Source organism: Pholcus phalangioides, unplaced genomic scaffold, assembly GCF_987345545.1.
Source record: "Pholcus phalangioides strain wild (caught in Gottingen) unplaced genomic scaffold, Ppha-v1.0 ptg000017l_1, whole genome shotgun sequence".
Lineage (NCBI taxonomy): Eukaryota > Metazoa > Arthropoda > Arachnida > Araneae > Pholcidae > Pholcus > Pholcus phalangioides.
In genome coordinates this window covers 38462723-38475123 of record NW_028301610.1, presented here as the reverse complement: position 1 = coordinate 38475123, position 12401 = coordinate 38462723, and the positions used below count along the sequence as shown (strand labels likewise).

General features: G+C 45.8%; 21 non-coding genes across 21 annotated transcripts; all 21 read left to right on the top strand.

Annotated features, from left to right (window-relative positions):
* The first annotated feature begins 2157 nt into the window (after positions 1-2157).
* On the top strand, positions 2158-2229 carry TRNAP-CGG (transfer RNA proline (anticodon CGG)). Its single transcript has one exon. It is a non-coding gene; the product is annotated as a tRNA-Pro (tRNA).
* A 180-nt stretch (positions 2230-2409) lies between these two features.
* Positions 2410-2481, top strand: TRNAP-CGG (transfer RNA proline (anticodon CGG)). The gene has a single exon. It is a non-coding gene; the product is annotated as a tRNA-Pro (tRNA).
* A 180-nt stretch (positions 2482-2661) lies between these two features.
* On the top strand, positions 2662-2733 carry TRNAP-CGG (transfer RNA proline (anticodon CGG)). Its single transcript has one exon. It is a non-coding gene; the product is annotated as a tRNA-Pro (tRNA).
* A 180-nt stretch (positions 2734-2913) lies between these two features.
* On the top strand, positions 2914-2985 carry TRNAP-CGG (transfer RNA proline (anticodon CGG)). Its single transcript has one exon. It is a non-coding gene; the product is annotated as a tRNA-Pro (tRNA).
* Positions 2986-3165: 180 nt separating this feature from the next.
* TRNAP-CGG (transfer RNA proline (anticodon CGG)) lies at positions 3166-3237 on the top strand. Its single transcript has one exon. It is a non-coding gene; the product is annotated as a tRNA-Pro (tRNA).
* Positions 3238-3669: 432 nt separating this feature from the next.
* On the top strand, positions 3670-3741 carry TRNAP-CGG (transfer RNA proline (anticodon CGG)). Its single transcript has one exon. It is a non-coding gene; the product is annotated as a tRNA-Pro (tRNA).
* Positions 3742-3921: 180 nt separating this feature from the next.
* TRNAP-CGG (transfer RNA proline (anticodon CGG)) lies at positions 3922-3993 on the top strand. Its single transcript has one exon. It is a non-coding gene; the product is annotated as a tRNA-Pro (tRNA).
* Positions 3994-4173: 180 nt separating this feature from the next.
* TRNAP-CGG (transfer RNA proline (anticodon CGG)) lies at positions 4174-4245 on the top strand. The gene has a single exon. It is a non-coding gene; the product is annotated as a tRNA-Pro (tRNA).
* A 180-nt stretch (positions 4246-4425) lies between these two features.
* On the top strand, positions 4426-4497 carry TRNAP-CGG (transfer RNA proline (anticodon CGG)). The gene has a single exon. It is a non-coding gene; the product is annotated as a tRNA-Pro (tRNA).
* A 180-nt stretch (positions 4498-4677) lies between these two features.
* Positions 4678-4749, top strand: TRNAP-CGG (transfer RNA proline (anticodon CGG)). Its single transcript has one exon. It is a non-coding gene; the product is annotated as a tRNA-Pro (tRNA).
* A 180-nt stretch (positions 4750-4929) lies between these two features.
* Positions 4930-5001, top strand: TRNAP-CGG (transfer RNA proline (anticodon CGG)). Its single transcript has one exon. It is a non-coding gene; the product is annotated as a tRNA-Pro (tRNA).
* A 179-nt stretch (positions 5002-5180) lies between these two features.
* TRNAP-CGG (transfer RNA proline (anticodon CGG)) lies at positions 5181-5252 on the top strand. Its single transcript has one exon. It is a non-coding gene; the product is annotated as a tRNA-Pro (tRNA).
* A 180-nt stretch (positions 5253-5432) lies between these two features.
* TRNAP-CGG (transfer RNA proline (anticodon CGG)) lies at positions 5433-5504 on the top strand. The gene has a single exon. It is a non-coding gene; the product is annotated as a tRNA-Pro (tRNA).
* Positions 5505-5684: 180 nt separating this feature from the next.
* On the top strand, positions 5685-5756 carry TRNAP-CGG (transfer RNA proline (anticodon CGG)). Its single transcript has one exon. It is a non-coding gene; the product is annotated as a tRNA-Pro (tRNA).
* Positions 5757-5936: 180 nt separating this feature from the next.
* TRNAP-CGG (transfer RNA proline (anticodon CGG)) lies at positions 5937-6008 on the top strand. The gene has a single exon. It is a non-coding gene; the product is annotated as a tRNA-Pro (tRNA).
* A 181-nt stretch (positions 6009-6189) lies between these two features.
* On the top strand, positions 6190-6261 carry TRNAP-CGG (transfer RNA proline (anticodon CGG)). Its single transcript has one exon. It is a non-coding gene; the product is annotated as a tRNA-Pro (tRNA).
* Positions 6262-6441: 180 nt separating this feature from the next.
* Positions 6442-6513, top strand: TRNAP-CGG (transfer RNA proline (anticodon CGG)). The gene has a single exon. It is a non-coding gene; the product is annotated as a tRNA-Pro (tRNA).
* Positions 6514-6945: 432 nt separating this feature from the next.
* TRNAP-CGG (transfer RNA proline (anticodon CGG)) lies at positions 6946-7017 on the top strand. The gene has a single exon. It is a non-coding gene; the product is annotated as a tRNA-Pro (tRNA).
* A 180-nt stretch (positions 7018-7197) lies between these two features.
* On the top strand, positions 7198-7269 carry TRNAP-CGG (transfer RNA proline (anticodon CGG)). Its single transcript has one exon. It is a non-coding gene; the product is annotated as a tRNA-Pro (tRNA).
* Positions 7270-8205: 936 nt separating this feature from the next.
* On the top strand, positions 8206-8277 carry TRNAP-CGG (transfer RNA proline (anticodon CGG)). The gene has a single exon. It is a non-coding gene; the product is annotated as a tRNA-Pro (tRNA).
* Positions 8278-8961: 684 nt separating this feature from the next.
* Positions 8962-9033, top strand: TRNAP-CGG (transfer RNA proline (anticodon CGG)). Its single transcript has one exon. It is a non-coding gene; the product is annotated as a tRNA-Pro (tRNA).
* Positions 9034-12401: the final 3368 nt, after the last annotated feature.

Genomic DNA, 12401 nt, shown 5'->3' with positions numbered 1-12401 from the left:
ATGCACACTTTTATACATATACGCTTTCCTTTATATATATAATAATAATATAATGACTACGCAATTCTGCAGGGACTTTATTCAGTTGGAAAAATTACCATACTCGGATGGGTCAACTAGATTTAGGGGCAAATGCTTATCAAATAATCCTCCCTCACCCAATTTTTCATTTTTAAAAAGGGATGTAGATGGGATTGTCGCAGGAGGGTAAGGGAATTGACTTTTGATTGGTGGGAGATTTGCCCTCCATCTTGTTCAAACCTCCTACTCTTTGACCGCCCATTTCTATTAGGGCTATTGCATCGCACGAAATCGCCATTTTGGATTCACCTACCGTCCCTACTTATACCACTTACTAATGGGATTTCTCTTCTTTTTCCGTCCCTTTCACATTTGCATACGAAAAACGTACTTGGAATTTTTTTTTATAGTGCAGTAGTGTTGTGTTTGCGGTGTTTTTTTTGGAAATCTATTTTTCGATAGCGCGCGTTTGTCCAACAAAATAGGGTTAGTGGCCCGATGAACAATCTCTTATGGTCTATGGTTCCGAAATCAAATAAATAGTAGTTTCGTATATTAGGTATTATCGGGGAAAAGAAATGGTCTCTTGCCCTTCATGTGAAGTGTTATTTGAAGTATAAAACTTAATAGTATATTCAAGAGGTGTTTTGTGTTGGAATAGGGTTTTTTTTTGGTAGAGCCAATCACATACACTAGGGGTTTCTCCAACGTAAAACTTCTCGCGGAACCCTTGATAGTTATGAGGCTGTTCCGAGGAATCCTTGATAGTTAGGAGGCGGTTCAGTGGAAGCCTTGATGATAATGAGGCTGTTATACTGAAATCAAATAAAGTTTGTTTGATATTTACGCAAGAAAAAGCGTGTCCCTACTGATGAGGATGGAGTTATGATCCCTACAGCATCATAGCTCCAGGGCAAAATGAAAGAGCCCTTAGGCAACGCCTCTTAATTTATTAACATAAATCATTATACTAGATCATATCATGGAAGCCCATATGCAAATGAGATCCCCGTGCCGTGTCCGGGTGGGACTCGTGTGTTTAGATGGCCCTGTGTATCCCGTTAAATACACGCTAGTTCTGCCACTCAAAAATATCCCCTTCTAGTGGATAAAAACTATCCAAAACAAAAGTCGTTTGTACAACTTATAATTATTTGATGCAACGGAAAATGACATTCATGAAACTTTAGATTTTCTGGTTTGAAAATTCGATGTAAAGAAATGCGATGTCACTGTTTCTAAGTTGTTCATTCATCGAAGAGAGTGGTCCGGTTTTTTCAAACCCGGCACTATCTCGGCAAAATTCAAAATAAAGAACAGCTTTGAGAGTATTAGTAAGAAATATTTCTCTTTGGAAGCTCTCCGAGTTCGGGTATTTTTAAGGGTTCATTAGCGTTTGATCATGCGGAGCCACGGCCGACTAGACATTCATTGTTTAGTGGGCTATGGCGGAGCCCAAAAAAAGCTGCCAACACCAGTTGAAAACCCGTGGCATGCACTATATTGTGCGTTGTCTAAAACCGGTTACCGTATTCCCCCCGCATTAGAGTACGAAACCGCACTGAGGTTTCCAATTCTGCGAGTCGACGCCATTACGGATTGGTTAAAAACCTGAATTTCAAGTTTTTTAACCAATCCGTAACGGCGCCATCTCGTAAAATCGTAACCCAGCGTGTACTATGTTCGTCACTTAGCTGGCATACCGGGAAACAGCGAGAAAGAACAGCAGCGTGGGAACAAAATATTTCCCCGCATGACGGGAAATTGAAGCCAAAGATTTTGGAAAATTATTTAATATCTTTATTCAAACGATCTGAACTACCACCTTGTATCCCATATGGGGACAGATGGGGATTCGTGGTCGGTTTCGAGCGACTTGTTGTTCAGACGGTGGTCTAGGGGTATGATTCTCGCTTCGGGTGCGAGAGGTCCCGGGTTCAAATCCCGGTCGAGCCCAGATTTTTCATCATAATTTTTTGTCTGTCCTCCTATAATGTAAGCTTGACGTAACATTTCACGCAGTGCTATCGAAGACTTGTTGCTGGCGCAAACGCTATGGGTGACCAGCTTATATCCCCTATGGGGACAGAGCGGAATTCGTGTTCGGTTTCGGGTGACTGGTTGCGTAGATATCGTGGCTCGATGGTCTAGGGGTATGATTCTCGCTTCGGGTGCGAGAGGTCCCGGGTTCAAATCCCGGTCTAGCCCAGATTTTTCATCATAATTTTTTGTCTGTCCCCCTATAATGAAAGCTTGACGTAACATTTCACGCAGTGCTATCGAAGACTTGTTGCTGGCGCAAACGCTATGGGTGACCAGCTTATATCCCCTATGGGGACAGAGCGGAATTCGTGTTCGGTTTCGGGTGACTGGTTGCGTTGACATCGTGGCTCGATGGTCTAGGGGTATGATTCTCGCTTCGGATGCGAGAGGTCCCGGGTTCAAATCCCGGTCGAGCCCAGATTTTTCATCATAATTTTTTGTCTGTCCCCCTATAATGTAAGCTTGACGTAACATTTCACGCAGTGCTATCGAAGACTTGTTGCTGGCGCAAACGCTATGGATGACCAGCTTATATCCCCTATGGGGACAGAGCGGAATTCGTGTTCGGTTTCGGGTGACTGGTTGCGTTGACATCGTGGCTCGATGGTCTAGGGGTATGATTCTCGCTTCGGATGCGAGAGGTCCCGGGTTCAAATCCCGGTCGAGCCCAGATTTTTCATCATAATTTTTTGTCTGTCCCCCTATAATGTAAGCTTGACGTAACATTTCACGCAGTGCTATCGAAGACTTGTTGCTGGCGCAAACGCTATGGGTGACCAGCTTATATCCCCTATGGGGGCAGAGCGGAATTCGTGTTCGGTTTCGGGTGACTGGTTGCGTAGACATCATGGCTCGATGGTCTAGGGGTATGATTCTCGTTTCGGGTGCGAGAGGTCACGGGTTCAAATCCCGGTCGAGCCCAAATTTTTCATCATAATTTTTTGTCTGTCCCCCTATAATGTAAGCTTGACGTAACATTTCACGCAGTGCTATCGAAGACTTGTTGCTGGCGCAAACGCTATGGGTGACCAGCTTATATCCCCTATGGGGACAGAGCGGGATTCGTGGTCGGTTTCTGGTGACTAGCTGCATTGGCGTCGTGGCTCGGTTGTCTAGGGGTATGATTCTCGCTTCGGGTGCAAGAGGTCCCGGGTTCAAATCCCGGTCGAGCCCAGATTTTTCATGATGATTTTTTGTCAGTCACCCTATAATGTAAGTTTGACGTAACATTTCACGCAGTGCTATCGAAGACTTGTTAATGGCCCAAACGCTATGGGTGACCAGCTTATATCCCCTATGGGGACAGAGCGGAATTCGTGTTCGGTTTCGGGTGACTGGTTGCGTAGACATCGTTGCTCGATGGTCTAGGGGTATGATTCTCCCTTCGGGTGCGAGAGGTCCCGGGTTCAAATCCCGGTCGAGCCCAGATTTTTCGTCATAATTTTTTGTCTGTCCCCCTATAATGTAAGCTTGACGTAACATTTCACGCAGTGCTATCGAAGACTAGTTGCTGGCGCAAACGCTATGGGTGACCAGCTTATATCCCCTATGGGGACAGAGCGGAATTCGTGTTCGGTTTCGGGTGACTGGTTGCGCAGACATCCTGGCTCGATGGTCTAGGGGTATGGTTCTCGCTTCGGGTGCGAGAGGTCCCGGGTTCAAATCCCGGTCGAGCCCAGATTTTTCATCATAATTTTTTGTCTGTCCTCCTATAATGTAAGCTTGACGTAACATTTCACGCAGTGCTATCGAAGACTTGTTGCTGGCGCAAACGCTATGGGTGACCAGCTTATATCCCCTATGGGGACAGAGCGGAATTCGTGTACGGTTTCGGGTGACTGGTTGCGTAGACATCGTGGCTCGATGGTCTAAGGGTATGATTCTCGCTTCGGGTGCGAGAGGTCCCGGGTTCAAATCCCGGTCGAGCCCCGATTTTTCATCATAATTTTTTGTCTGTCCCCCAATAATGAAAGCTTGACGTAACATTTCACGCAGTGCTATCGAAGACTTGTTGCTGGCGCAAACGCTATGGGTGACCAGCTTATATCCCCTATGGGGACAGAGCGGAATTCGTGTTCGGTTTCGGGTGACTGGTTGCGTAGACATCGTGGCTCGATGGTCTAGGGGTATGATTCTCGCTTCGGGTGCGAGAGGTCCCGGGTTCAAATCCCGGTCGAGCCCCGATTTTTCATCATAATTTTTTGTCTGTCCCCCAATAATGAAAGCTTGACGTAACATTTCACGCAGTGCTATCGAAGACTTGTTGCTGGCGCAAACGCTATGGGTGACCAGCTTATATCCCCTATGGGGACAGAGCGGAATTCGTGTTCGGTTTCGGGTGACTGGTTGCGTAGACATCGTGGCTCGATGGTCTAGGGGTATGATTCTCGCTTCGGGTGCGAGAGGTCCCGGGTTCAAATCCCGGTCGAGCCCAGATTTTTCATCATAATTTTTTGTCTGTCCTCCTATAATGTAAGCTTGACGTAACATTTCACGCAGTGCTATCGAAGACTTGTTGCTGGCGCAAACGCTATGGGTGACCAGCTTATATCCCCTATGGGGACAGAGCGGAATTCGTGTTCGGTTTCGGCTGACTGGTTGCGTAGACATCGTGGCTCGATGGTCTAGGGGTATGATTCTCGCTTCGGGTGCGAGAGGTCCCGGGTTCAAATCCCGGTCGAGCCCAGATTTTTCATCATAATTTTTTGTCTGTCCTCCTATAATGTAAGCTTGACGTAACATTTCACGCAGTGCTATCGAAGACTTGTTGCTGGCGCAAACGCTATGGGTGACCAGCTTATATCCCCTATGGGGACAGAGCGGAATTCGTGTTCGGTTTCGGCTGACTGGTTGCGTAGACATCGTGGCTCGATGGTCTAGGGGTATGATTCTCGCTTCGGGTGCGAGAGGTCCCGGGTTCAAATCCCGGTCGAGCCCAGATTTTTCATCATAATTTTTTGTCTGTCCTCTATAATGAAAGCTTGACGTAACATTTCACGCAGTGCTATCGAAGACTTCTTGCTGGCGCAAACGCTATGGGTGACCAGCTTATATCCCCTATGGGGACAGAGCGGAATTCGTGTTCGGTTTCGGGTGACTGGTTGCGGAGACATCGTGGCTCGATGGTCTAGGGGTATGATTCTCGCTTCGGGTGCGAGAGGTCCCGGGTTCAAATCCCGGTCGAGTCCAGATTTTTCATCATAATTTTTTGTCTGTCCCCCTATAATGTAAGCTTGACGTAACATTTCACGCAGTGCTATCGAAGACTTGTTGCTGGCGCAAACGCTATGGGTGACCAGCTTATATCCCCTATGGGGACAGAGCGGAATTCGTGTTCGGTTTCGGGTGACTGGTTGCGGAGACATCGTGGCTCGATGGTCTAGGGGTATGATTCTCGCTTCGGGTGCGAGATGTCCCGGGTTCAAATCCCGGTCGAGTCCAGATTTTTCATCATAATTTTTTGTCTGTCCCCCTATAATGAAAGCTTGACGTAACATTTCACGCAGTGCTATCGAAGACTTGTTGCTGGCGCAAACGCTATGGGTGACCAGCTTATATCCCCTATGGGGACAGAGCGGAATTCGTGTTCGGTTTCGGGTGACTGGTTGCGTAGACATCGTGGCTCGATGGTCTAGGGGTATGATTCTCGCTTCGGGTGCGAGAGGTCCCGGGTTCAAATCCCGGTCGAGCCCAGATTTTTCATCATAATTTTTTGTCTGTCCCCCTATAATGAAAGCTTGACGTAACATTTCACGCAGTGCTATCGAAGACTTGTTGCTGGCGCAAACGCTATGGGTGACCAGCTTATATCCCCTATGGGGACAGAGCGGAATTCGTGTTTGGTTTCGGGTGACTGGTTGCGTAGACCTCGTGGCTCGATGGTCTAGGGGTATGATTCTCGCTTCGGGTGCGAGAGGTCCCGGGTTCAAATCCCGGTCGAGCCCAGATTTTTCATCATATTTTTTTTGTCTGTCCCCCTATTATGAAAGCTTGACGTAACATTTCACGCAGTGCTATCGAAGACTTGTTGCTGGCGCAAACGCTATGGGTGACCAGCTTATATCCCCTATGGGGACAGAGCGGAATTCGTGTTCGGTTTCGGGTGACTGGTTGCGTAGACATCGTGGCTCGATGGTCTAGGGGTATGATTCTCGCTTCGGGTGCGAGAGGTCCCGGGTTCAAATCCCGGTCGAGCCCAGATTTTTCATCATATTTTTTTGTCTGTCCCCCTATAATGAAAGCTTGACGTAACATTTCACGCAGTGCTATCGAAGACTTGTTGCTGGCGCAAACGCTATGGGTGACCAGCTTATATCCGTTATGGGGACAGAGCGGAATTCGTGTTCGGTTTCGGGTGACTGGTTGTGTAGACATCGTGGCTCGATGGTCTAGGGGTATGATTCTCGCTTCGGGTGCGAGAGGTCCCGGGTTCAAATCCCGGTCGAGCCCCGATTTTTCATCATAATTTTTTGTCTGTCCCAATATAATGAAAGCTTGACGTAACATTTCACGCAGTGCTATCGAAGACTTGTTGCTGGCGCAAACGCTATGGGTGACCAGCTTATATCCCCTATGGGGACAGAGCGGAATTCGTGTTCGGTTTCGGGTGACTGGTTGCGTAGACATCGTGGCTCGATGGTCTAGTGGTATGATTCTCGCTTCGGGTGAGAGAGGTCCCTGGTTCAAATCCCGGTCGAGTCCAGATTTTTCATCATAATTTTTTGTCTGTCCCCCTATAATGTAAGCTTGACGTAACATTTCACGCAGTGCTATCGAAGACTTGTTGCTGGCGCAAACGCTATGGTTGACCAGCTTATATCCCCTATGGGGACAGAGCAGAATTCGTGGTCGGTTTCGGGTGACTGGTTGCGTAGACATCGTGGCTCGATGGTCTAGGGGTATGATTCTCGCTTCGGGTGCGAGAGGTCCCGGGTTCAAATCCCGGTCGATCCCAGATTTTTCATCATAATTTTTTTTCTGTCCCCCTATAATGAAAGCTTGACGTAACATTTCACGCAGTGCTATCGAAGACTTGTTGCTGGCGCAAACGCTATGGGTGACCAGCTTATATCCCCTATGGGGACAGAACGGAATTCGTGTTCGGTTTCGGGTGACTGGTTGCGTAGACATCGTGGCTCGATGGTCTAGGGGTATGATTCTCGCTTCGGGTGCGAGAGGTCCCGGGTTCAAATCCCGGTCGAGCCCAGATTTTTCATCATAATTTTTTGTCTGTCCCCCTATAATGAAAGCTTGACGTAACATTTCACGCAGTGCTATCGAAGACTTGTTGCTGGCGCAAACGCTATGGGTGACCAGCTTATATCCCCTATGGGGACAGAGCGGAATTCGTGTTCGTTTTCGGGTGACTGGTTGCGTAGACATCGTGGCTCGATGGTCTGGGGGTATGATTCTCGCTTCGGGTGAGAGAGGTCCCTGGTTCAAATCCCAGTCGAGTCCAGATTTTTCATCATAATTTTTTGTCTGTCCCCCTATAATGTAAGCTTGACGTAACATTTCACGCAGTGCTATCGAAGACTTGTTGCTGGCGCAAACGCTATGGGTGACCAGCTTATATCCACTATGGGGACAGAGCGGAATTCGTGTTCGGTTTCGGGTGACTGGTTGCGTAGACATCGTGGCTCGATGGTCTAGTGGTATGATTCTCGCTTCGGGTGAGAGAGGTCCCTGGTTCAAATCCCGGTCGAGTCCAGATTTTTCATCATAATTTTTTGTCTGTCCCCCTATAATGTAAGCTTGACGTAACATTTCACGCAGTGCTATCGAAGACTTGTTGCTGGCGCAAACGCTATGGGTGATCAGCTTATATCCCCTATGGGGACAGAGCAGAATTCGTGGTCGGTTTCGGGTGACTGGTTGCGTAGACATCGTGGCTCGATGGTCTAGGGGTATGATTCTCGCTTCGGGTGCGAGAGGTCCCGGGTTCAAATCCCGGTCTATCCCAGATTTTTCATCATAATTTTTTGTCTGTCCCCCTATAATGAAAGCTTGACGTAACATTTCACGCAGTGCTATCGAAGACTTGTTGCTGGCGCAAACGCTATGGGTGATCAGCTTATATCCCCTATGGGGACAGAGCAGAATTCGTGGTCGGTTTCGGGTGACTGGTTGCGTAGACATCGTGGCTCGATGGTCTAGGGGTATGATTCTCGCTTCGGGTGCGAGAGGTCCCGGGTTCAAATCCCGGTCGAGCCCAGATTTTTCATCATAATTTTTTGTCTGTCCCCCTATAATGAAAGCTTGACGTAACATTTCACGCAGTGCTATCGAAGACTTGTTGCTGGCGCAAACGCTATGGGTGACCAGCTTATATCCCCTATGGGGACAGAGCGGAATTCGTGTTCGGTTTCGGGTGACTGGTTGCGTAGACATCGTGGCTCGATGGTCTAGTGGTATGATTCTCGCTTCGGGTGAGAGAGGTCCCTGGTTCAAATCCCGGTCGAGTCCAGATTTTTCATCATAATTTTTTGTCTGTCCCCCTATAATGTAAGCTTGACGTAACATTTCACGCAGTGCTATCGAAGACTTGTTGCTGGCGCAAACGCTATGGGTGACCAGCTTATATCCCCTATGGGGACAGAGCGGAATTCGTGTTCGGTTTCGGGTGACTGGTTGCGTAGACATCGTGGCTCGATGGTCTAGTGGTATGATTCTCGCTTCGGGTGAGAGAGGTCCCTGGTTCAAATCCCGGTCGAGTCCAGATTTTTCATCATAATTTTTTGTCTGTCCCCCTATAATGTAAGCTTGACGTAACATTTCACGCAGTGCTATCGAAGACTTGTTGCTGGCGCAAACGCTATGGTTGACCAGCTTATATCCCCTATGGGGACAGAGCAGAATTCGTGGTCGGTTTCGGGTGACTGGTTGCGTAGACATCGTGGTTCGATGGTCTAGGGGTATGATTCTCGCTTCGGGTGCGAGAGGTCCCGGGTTCAAATCCCGGTCGATCCCAGATTTTTCATCATAATTTTTTTTCTGTCCCCCTATAATGAAAGCTTGACGTAACATTTCACGCAGTGCTATCGAAGACTTGGATTTTTCGATCAAATAGTGGGACGCGTCCAAAAGTACGGAAATGTCACGTAAAATATAGATCATATGTTCACAATATACATACAAATTTCTGGTCTGTGAGCGGCAGAATAACTGCATATTTGGCCCACGGGCTGAAAAGTTTGAGCACCGCAGTACCTTTCTTAAAACTGGGCCATTCTACTATTAAAAAAAGTTGATCGTGCCGCTATTTTCTAGAGCAGAGATCTTCAACCTTTCTCTAGTCGCGAGCACTGCCTGTACCCATCATCAAAAGAAGAACACCCTTACGGCAAGTTTATCTCACAAATGCATGAAATTAGGATGATTTGAATGCAATTTCTACAAGGTGTTAAATTAAAACGTTGACCAATTGCTCGCGAGCACAAAATCGGGCACAAGCGTCGAGCACTCTTTATGCTTCCGGAAGCACCGTGGTGCTCGCGAGCAATGGGTTGAAGATGCCTGTTCTAGAGTTTGAGAGCGACTGCTGTAAGACTTGGCAGGGAGTTGATTTGAAAGTCAGGAGAGATTACCATGTAAATTCAATATACATAAATGACTAAACGCCTGCCAATACCGAAAGGACTTGACAGTTGTCAGGAATAATCAGGGCTAGACTTGAGCATGTGCAACCATATCGGGCTGCAAAATAGTGTATTGGGGACAGTAAAATAGATTTTAAAAAATTTTACTGGTTATTTCAGCTTTAAATCCTTAACCTGGCTTAACCTAGCTCAAAATACCTGAGTTGTTTCAAAATACGTAACTTTCTCTACGAACATTTTACGCGTGTGACTGTTTCGTCGCACTGCTGTCAATTTAATGCCCCAAAGGGGGGGGGGGCCTGCCAAAGATTGCAACATACAAAGGGCATCTTCAACTTGTTGCTCGTGTGCAACCCAGCACTCACTGAAACATTCAAAAGTGCTCGATATTTCATGCTGGCGAGTTCTTGATCGACACCCCAAATAAAACATCCCACGAACTGGCAGGCAGCAACTAGCGTGAGTCACCATATGCGGTGATACCTCGGCTTACGAAGATTTTTTCGGTTATTTTTCTGCCTCGGTTAACGAACACGTATTCGGCTAACGATCATTTTTTATGAATACATGCTCCAACATAAAACAGCCTCGTCTTGAGCTAAATTTTCGTGCCAATCAAAATCGATCCAATGAGTATTCGAGCCAGATTAATTCATTTCCACCTCGAAATTGTTTTCCAGATACGCCTTTCTTTGTCATAAAGAGTTTGAGGCATTTCATGTCAAATGAATGAATAAACTAAGATAAAATGCATTTTAAACAAGAAAGCCCCCCTAGACTTGGATAGTTTGAGTGCAAATGGCAAGAATCTTAATACCAAACTAAACAGTCTGGACATTGTAGGAACTTATCTTTCTCACCTGCAGGTGTCTGAGAGACTAATAAGCTGAGTATATCACACATAGGACACCACTCTCACAGTTTTTTTTTATCACTATGGCTCACGGTCCGGACTGCATAACGTGCTATGTGTAAAATATGTACGCGTTGCAACTTCACAATTTCACAATATGATAAAGTAGAATTTAAAATTCTTCTTTTTCCTGTGAAGTTGTATATCTCATACTTCGGTCAAGATTCGTCTTTTTTTTAAAGCATTTCATTAGAGTTTTATGAAACTCATCTTCAAATTTCGGACCGTTTCCGGAACGAACTGAACGATTTTTTCATAGAAACCTACGGAAAATCGCGTTTCGGCGCGACGAAAGTGATTCCTAAACGAATTATCTTCATCAGCCGAGGTATCACTGTACTGTATTTATCGATTGTAGAATGAGTATCGTGTAACGGAATTTATATTACACTCGCCATTAGAAATCTCCGTCTTGCCAGACTCCAATTCGCTTCAAGAAGTTGGTAAAAGAAAACTGAGCTAGAGCTCATCCAGCATATTTCCCAGAAGAAACACTAGGCATAGTTTAAGCCAGTTTATGAGGCGTACGAAATCGAACTCGATCGGCATCTTACCAGGCCATTTCGAGAGGCTTCATTCCCTCTACGGGCCTACACAAAAGCGAATTTATGATTTGTTGCCGTCCTTCTCTCTCCCATTTTAATTAGGTTAACCCTTTATTTGACAATGTTGCTCTCAAGCACGAAATGGTTTTCTTATATTTTTCAAGAGTGAACCCATTCTATATTTTGAGCTCGTTTCGGCATTCGTGCTTCTAAGCAACTGCTAAACATTCGATTTTTTACTTGTGAGCTATTCATGAAGGTTCTGTAATTACCAGCCGAATGGCTCAAAGGTACACGTCCCGTATTTTTTGACAAGCCAATCAAGAACGATTTTTGACCCTTGCATTTTGGAGGGAAATACCATGTGTGGAGGGCACATACTGCTGTGCATTCTTCAAAAATGGTAGAAAAGTAAGTTGGCAAACAATAGATTACATTTTTTTACTACTATTCAAATTTATGTGAACCATGTGCCGTATTTTAACGTGTATAAGGAACTCCTTTTTGCCAACAATTTTGTCCCAAAAAATAGGAGGGATGGGTTTCTTATACATGAATATATAGTATTATAGCCTATATCTTTTCAACTTTCTTCCAAATTTTAAGCGTTAAAAATCAGGGAGGTCCCTTATAAACGATGGTTTCTTACATGGCCGCAGACGGGTTTCGTGCCCCCGGGCGCTAGACCCGAGGGGGCGCAAATTTCATTCTGAAACCTCGCCTTCAACATTACAAGGCGCCAAAATGCGCCATTGCCCCGTGTGACCAAGCATCTAGTTGCGGCCTATGTTTCTTATACAAGTGAAAAAATGGCAAATACAGTGTGCTCTCTAAAGTGCAACACATCCCATACTCCTTTAAGCCTTCCCAACTAAGGGTGCCGAGTCTGTGGGCACACTTAAAAATTGCCTTTCAAACCAAACACTGAAAATAAACGATAAATAAAATGAAAATTAACTTAGGGATTACTTTGAGCGCTTCTTTATCAACACTAGGTAACAGCACCGCACACAAGCCGATCCATACTTTTTTATGTGTTTATTTTTTGAAAACTTATTTTTGAAAGAATGGATTCAAATTTCAAAGATGTTTTTTTTTTTCTTTTTTGGATGTAAAAAGTATTTTTGGGGGAAAAAAATATTCTATGTTATTTGGTTGTCTGTACACTAATCTCTTTATTCTGGTATGGGTTTTAACTTTTCACATTCAAAGTTTGCCTAAAATCGAGTCCCGAATTCAAGGTAGGGCACACCCACAACATTAAAACGATACATGCAATCT